The sequence below is a fragment of the Hydra viridissima genome, unplaced genomic scaffold (genome assembly GCF_058129835.1).
Source record: "Hydra viridissima isolate aposymbiotic clone 2 unplaced genomic scaffold, HvirCarnegie_v1 scaffold_1, whole genome shotgun sequence".
Taxonomy (NCBI): Eukaryota; Metazoa; Cnidaria; class Hydrozoa; order Anthoathecata; family Hydridae; genus Hydra; species Hydra viridissima.
This window is the reverse complement of record NW_028324300.1, coordinates 34250689-34258128: the sequence shown is the minus strand read 5'-3', so window position 1 is coordinate 34258128 and position 7440 is coordinate 34250689.

Here is a 7440-nt window from a genome sequence, read left to right as displayed (position 1 = left end):
AAATATATACACTTTTAAATAGATTTAAATACACTTAAAAAATAAATATGATACAGATAAAGATGTATATCTTATATCGTATATTGACCGCGATGTTATTGAATAATAATAATGAAAATTATTTAAAAGTAAAAAATATTTTTATGCGACTGTACGTCGTGTATAAACGGTACCCATTTTTTTTAAGAAAAATATACATTTGGTTGTACTTTGAGCAAGAGCACTCTTAAAGGTTAAAAAGAGTATGATTAATGACAATGACAGTGAGTAACTCTCATCAAACATAAGAGTTCATTTATGATTTAAGTTTCTCAGTACACATGTGGACGTGTTCGTTTTTCCTTGTTTTGCAAGTCTCGATTTAGAATGTATACAAATATTTTAGTTTGAAAATCGAGACAAACCTCACAGTAACCCAGCTTTAAACGGACTTAACCATTATTTTAGCAAAATTTTAAAAGTGCATAATTGATAATTTATAAGTTAAAAAGGACTTCAAAAAACGAAGGATAAATGTGTATAAATTACCCTTCCATAAGAAACTCAGCAGATAGCTGTATAAAATTTATACTCATGTGGAAAAAATCCACTCTGAATTACTAAGCATAATTGATATATTTTAGTGCTTCTAAGGTTAAAGTCGTAGTTAAGAAAAGGACCTAAATAAAGTAACTCTGAAGTTTGGATACTAAATCAACTCACCTCACACTCTCAAAATTTACTTTCTTCAAGCAAAATCTTCCTTAAGTCTTAAAATTACCCTGATTAATTCACATGGCTGCACAGTGGGCCAGTAGGTGGACAAAATGGGAAAAATTTTAGTTGTCTAACCTTGAAAACCTATTTATTTTTAGTATCTGCATATATTAGGAGAAATTTATTCATACTTTATTTATATTAAATCCCTTAGTTACCAGAACTCTAAGCATTTGAATATTGAGATAAAAAAAAAAAAAAATTATAAATAAGTAATTAACGGTGACATCAACGTTGTGTTATATTTCAATTACATCTACGTTTTTAAAACAAAAAATTAGTACATGTTATTCTAGAGTATTTAGAGATAAGAAAAACCAATGTGTGAAATAAATTTGTCATGGCATGTTATCTCAGTTATACTTTGAAAATCACAGATTAAAAAAAAAAATTTCTTAAGAAACTTATTTTTTGCCGCACAATAACTAATAATTACCACAATTTGCCATGTGTTGTCTTATATTTATTTGAGCTATATGATGCTTCAATCGATTTTTAATTGATTGCTCGTCCCCTTAAATCCCCGTTCAGATTTTATGTATGTTTTAACTTGGTTGCTATGGTACTAAATTTTGCATAGCAACAACTCATTTTTACATTAACGTTGTTTTAACAGTATTTTAATTGCGCTAAGTACACAATATTGGGGGTATGTATTAAAATGAGATTCACAATTCTTATGAGGTTAACTTTTTTTGGTTACTACGGATACCTTACTTTGCATAGCATGGTAACAACATATTTCTGTAGTTGTAAGTAATTTAATTATTAACACTGGCAGTAATTTAATTACTTTTAATTTTAATTACTAACACTTGTTGCAAATTAATTACTAACAAGTATTAGTAGTCCGGACGGCATATATATTATAACATTTTACTTTTAAATACAAAATACTTGTTACAATAATTATTTAGATATGGTTTTGTTAAACTTAGACATTCATAATTTTTACCAAAAAAACAATCTTAGTATTTCAAAACAAAATATTACTGAAGATATATTAAAACTCATTCAGCCAAAACTTGCTGATTTTAAAGACGTTGATTTTAAACATGCTGTTCAACGATTTGTTTACTTGTATAAAAAAAAGTGGAAATCTGCAAACTGTCAAAAATTTTGAAAAGAAGTTTGTGAACTGGCTTAATGAATATTTAATTGTCAGAAAAAAAGACAATAAACCAATTGCAAGTAGACGTGGTCGAAAACCAGTTGCATTTGATAATAGTTCTAATAAAACTAAAAAACGGCGTGTATCTTGTTTAATTGAATCTCATTCACCCAATGAATTATTTTTTGCTGCTAATAAAAAATTTTGAAATGAATCTATTGTTATTGCTGCCAAGAACGTTTTAAATATTTCAAATACAGATAAAGCAACTAAATATTCAGCAGACGAAGCACCGGCTTTAATAATTGATGCAAGTCTGACAAAAGCTTCCTATCAATTGATTAGAAGCGGAGCCTTGGAGAAAGAATATAACATCTACCCCGCTTACAATGATGTCAGAGATGCAAAATTGAAATGTTATCCTGCAAACATAACAGTGGAGGACTATTCAGCTTCAGTTTCTTTAAAAGATTTAATGATTCATACTTTGCAAAGAATCTGTGCAGTTCAGGAACCTGTGCTAAGGCATTTGATATTGAACGACAAAGCAATAAAACAATGACACTAACGTGTAAGGCTGATTTTGATGGTGCTACTGGCCAAAGCATTTATAAACAAGTTATATAAGAACCTGACATTAACAGAGATTTAAAGCGTGAAGAATCATTATTTATTACTTGTCTAGTCCTATTGGATTTGACTGGATTTAACAACAGCAACAAAAAGGTGCCTTTTTGGAGAAATCAAAAGTCGTCCTCCACAGCCTATTGTAGACCCATAAGACTTGCATACAAAATGGAATCCAAGGAATCTGTGATTGAAGAAGATCAGTAGATTAAAAGTGAGATAGAAAGCTTGGGTATGATTTTTATTAGAGGTTTGCGGATCATCTATTGAAGTGAATTGTATTATTGAACTAACAATGATTGATGGGAAAGTTCAAACAATATTATCTGAAAAAAATAGCTCATAACAATGCTGTTCAATGTGTGGTGTCTCTCCAAAAAATATGAATAGTCTTGATATCCTTAATATAGATTATACTAACAGAGAGTTCAAATATGGTCTTTCCAGTCTTCGTGCATGGATTCGATTTTTTAAGATGGTATTGCACATTGCATATAAAAAAGAAACAAGAAATTGACAAGCAAGATCTAAAGAACACAAAGAAAAGGCATCTGTAGCTAAACGAAAGATTCAGACTAATTTTATGAAAAAAATGGGACTTGTTGATTTCCCTAAAAGTGGTGGTTCTGGAACAAGCAATGATGGCAATACCTCAAGGCGTGCTTTTGCACCATATGAACAAACAGCTGAAATTCTGGGTATTGATCAAAAACTTATATTCAGATTTTATATTATCTTGGTAACGCTCTCTTCAGGATGAAATAGACTGCTAAAAGTTCAAGGACTATTGTTTTGACACTTTAGACTATATGTATCCCTTTATTCATGGTATTACATGGCTCAATCAGTTCAAAAAGTATTGATACATGGACATGACATAATTAAAAGTCTTACATTACCCATCGGACTTATGTCAGAGGAAGCTCAAGAGGCTAGAAATAAAGACTTCAAATCTTATCGCGAAAATTTCAGCCGAAAAACATCCAGAAAAGCAACAAATACTGATCTTATCAATAGACTCCTAGCTTCCAGTGATCCTGTTATTTCATCACTGCGTAAATCAACATCACACCAAACAAATCATAAAGCATTTCCTTCAGATGATTTACAATTACTTAAACAATTTTCAAACGATATTATTGTTTTATAATTTTTTGATGTAATTTAAAGTTGATAATGTTTTCTTGAACTATTTTTTGCTTTTATTATTCCTAAAACATTATTTACCTAAATACTCAATTGTTATTCAATATAGGTGGGTCAAAAATCCGATAAAATATTCAAATATCAACTTACCACTTTGTAACTAAGGAAAGTATCCGGTAACTAAGCAATATAAGTATCTATAACAACTAAATTTGAAAAATTATCACTTTTGTAAGAAGTGTGATCTCATAATGGTACTCATGCCAAATTTAGTGAATATAGCACTTATAAAATATCTGCAGATAACAAAAGTAGGTTGTTGCTAAGCAAAATAAAAGTATCCATAGCGACAAAATAAAAAATATTGCCTTCATAAAAAGCGCACACACCCTGTAAAAACAACAATTAATACCAACTTCATGTCCCCAGGAAACCCCTTTAGGGGTAAATAGTAAATGGGTACAAGGTTCACTACAAGAAATTTCAAAATCAAATATGGCCGTCTGAGCGAGATATTAACGTTCAAAGTTTTTGGTCCATAAATCTCATTTTCACCATAAAGATATTGTCAAAACCTAACACATTTTTTTTTTTTTTTATATTGAGAAGCTCTTTATTGCTGCTGATAGAAACAGCAACTATTTACAACATTGGCACCACAATCATGTACTTGGCAGAGTGGATGTACTAGGGTGTAATATTTACCCATATCATTTCCCGGAAACAGACAAAAAAAAGGTAATAAAAGGATATTTAACAAACATCTCCTCTTTTGTCAATTGGATTACAATGTCTTTCTCTCACGTATTTTTGGTTTTATTTTTTGTTGTCTGGCAGATTACAATTTTTTTTCACAACTCCTGTTTCCGGGAAAAGATGTCACCATTATCCAGGAAAGGGCATTCACCCTCTTTTAAACATTTTTTCATAGATTAATTTTCTTTTGTGCATTGTTGGTTTTCTAATTTCAAAATTCCAAAATTAAAATGCCTAACAAAAGCAAAACTCATGAGGACTGCAGAAAAACAGTGCGTTTTTTGTGCTTTCAGAAACCCGACAGACAACTTACTGCATTCATAATTAAAAGAGTGCATTTAGTTGTAAACAAAGACATTGAATTTACCAATCAAAGGGTACCTACAGCTGTCTGTAGTGGTTGCAGAAAAATTATTGAAAGACAAGGTAAGACAAGTTCAAAACCGATCACTAAAAAAATCTGTGCAAGTTGCCTCTCAACAATTGGCCGAGGCCTACCACATTTCTGCTCAGCAGGAACAAGGCATAAAAATCTAAGAAAACTTGCTATGGAAGATTCACAGAGTGCTGAACAAATAGCATCTCAAGTGATTAAACTTAAGGAATCATCCGCATATGGTACAATTTAACTAAGCCAAGGATCTGGTGGAAGACCTTTGTCAGTGAAACCAAGTGAGCAAAACTTGTTTCTTTAGTTATATTGTTTTTGCGTGAAAAATTAGACTAATTAATAACTTTACACCTTTAGGAAGATCTGCTGCACGACAGCTGTTTGGACCACAGCTTAAAACAGATAACCTTGTTCAGGTACAGTTGAATACTGGTCTTTCTAACACAAAAATGAGACAATTGGTTTCAACATTAAACCAATCTTCAACAGGCAACGTTGATGATCCCAATTTTGAAAAATGTTTTGCAGCTGCTGGTCGAGTTTTGCAAGATTTTTTTTACCACCTCCCAAATCATAATCTCTATTAATAGGACTGGCAAAGAACAGATAAAGAATATTGTCGTTTCAAATGTCTTGAGCAACTTGCACAAAAGGTTGTGAAAGCAAGAGATTTGTAGAACAAATACTTTCTAAAGATTGGCATGGATGGTGGTGGATCATTTTTTAAAGTTGCTCTAGGAGTCATCCCATATGAGACTAACCCAACTCAAAAAAGTTTCAGGCTTCTCACTCATCAAGCCTCTAAAGATACTGGAGTGAGAAGACAGCAGCTGGTGGCAGTGGCTGAAGAGGTTCCAGAAGCTTATGAAAATATCAAAAAAGTCTTGGGGCTTCTTCATGTTAACAAGGTATCTTTTGTTGTTTCTTGTGACCTGAAGATTGCCAACATCATCAGTGGAATCCAGGCACATTCTAGTAGTCACCCTTGCTGCTGGTGTCAAATTGCATCAACAGATCTTGCCAATGTTGGTACTCTCCGAACAATAGGACCTATCAAGAAGTGCTTCAAAGATTTTGAATTAACAGGATGCAATGTGAAACAAGCCCGAGAGTTTAAAAGTGTTATTCACCCACCAATCATTTCAGGAGATGAATCATCATTGATTCTTGATCTGATTCCACCCATGGAATTGCATCTCATGTTAGGAGTTGTAAATCACATGTTCAAGGGGTTACTTCAAGTGTGACCAGGTGCTCAAGAATGGCCTTTGAAGCTGCACATTAGTATGGAATCATACCATGAGGGTCAATTCAATGGAAATGAATGCAAGAAGATTTTGGAAAATTTTGATCTGTTGGAATCTCTTGCACCAATAGACAAAGCTCAAGAAGTGGCAAAGTTCACTGGTGCATTTTAAACACTTCATCTGTTGTATCAGCCTGTTTTGGAAACCATTTGGAAGCCAACTATTGTCAGAAAATTGAGGCAGTCAAATCTTTTTACCTAAGACTTCCAATAACTGTGACACCAAACGTTCATACTCTTTTCCACCATGTTACTCAGTTCATTTCTAGAAATAACTGTTCTTTGGGACTCTTTAGTGAACAAACACCGAGGCAATGCACTCCAACTTTGCTAATCATCGGCAGCAATTCAAGAGGGATCAAACGCATTCTGATTACAATCTTCAACTTTTGCAATGTGTTGTGGACTTAAACAGGAAACATATGTGAATTTATGTGGAATGACAGAAACTATAGCATCAGAATTTGTTCTTTATACATGCTAAAATGAATTGACAAGAATAAAATTCCCTTTGTTATCTTTTTTTGTCTGGTTCATTTTTAGCTTAAAATACGTGATATGGTGAAAAGTTACACCCTAGTATATCCACTCTGCCAAGTACATGATTGTGGTGCCAATGTTGTAAATAGTTGCTGTTTCTATCAGCAGCAATAAAGAGCTTCTCAATATAGAAAAAAAAAAAAAAAAATGTGTTAGGTTTTGACAATATCTTTATGGTGAAAATGAGATTTATGGACCAAAAACTTTGAACGTTAATATCTCGCTCAGACGGCCATACTTGATTTTGAAATTTCTTGTAGTGAACTTTGTACCCATTTACTATTTACCCCTAAAGGGGTTTCCTGGGGACATGAAGTTGGTATTAATTGTCATTTTTTACAGGGTGTGCGCAGACATCATGTTAGTACTCATATTAAGTTTAGTGAATATAGCTCTAATATTAAATTAGTTACGAATTTTTTCCAGTAAAAGTGCATTCTGGCCCACTGTGGACTGTCAGCATGACCGCCGAGAGGGGGAGGGGGGGACGGAAAGATTCCCGGGGCCCGAAATATCTCTCGGTGGCTATGACTGTCAGGCAAACTCTCGTTATTGTTTAAATGGTCGCAAGTGTTCATTATTCAAAAGGTTACTTGGATACTGGGGCTTTGTAATGAAGGTCAAGGTTTTCCTGGATAACGACTTTCCATCTCACTGCTTTCTTGATGAAATTGTTCAACATTATACATCAGACGCATCACATATGTTATCAGGAAAAAAAGTTAAGATGAAAATCTGTAAAGTTAAGTTTGAGTAACATATTACTGTCTAAGCTAACATAGTTCTGCAACATATCCTTGATTGAAG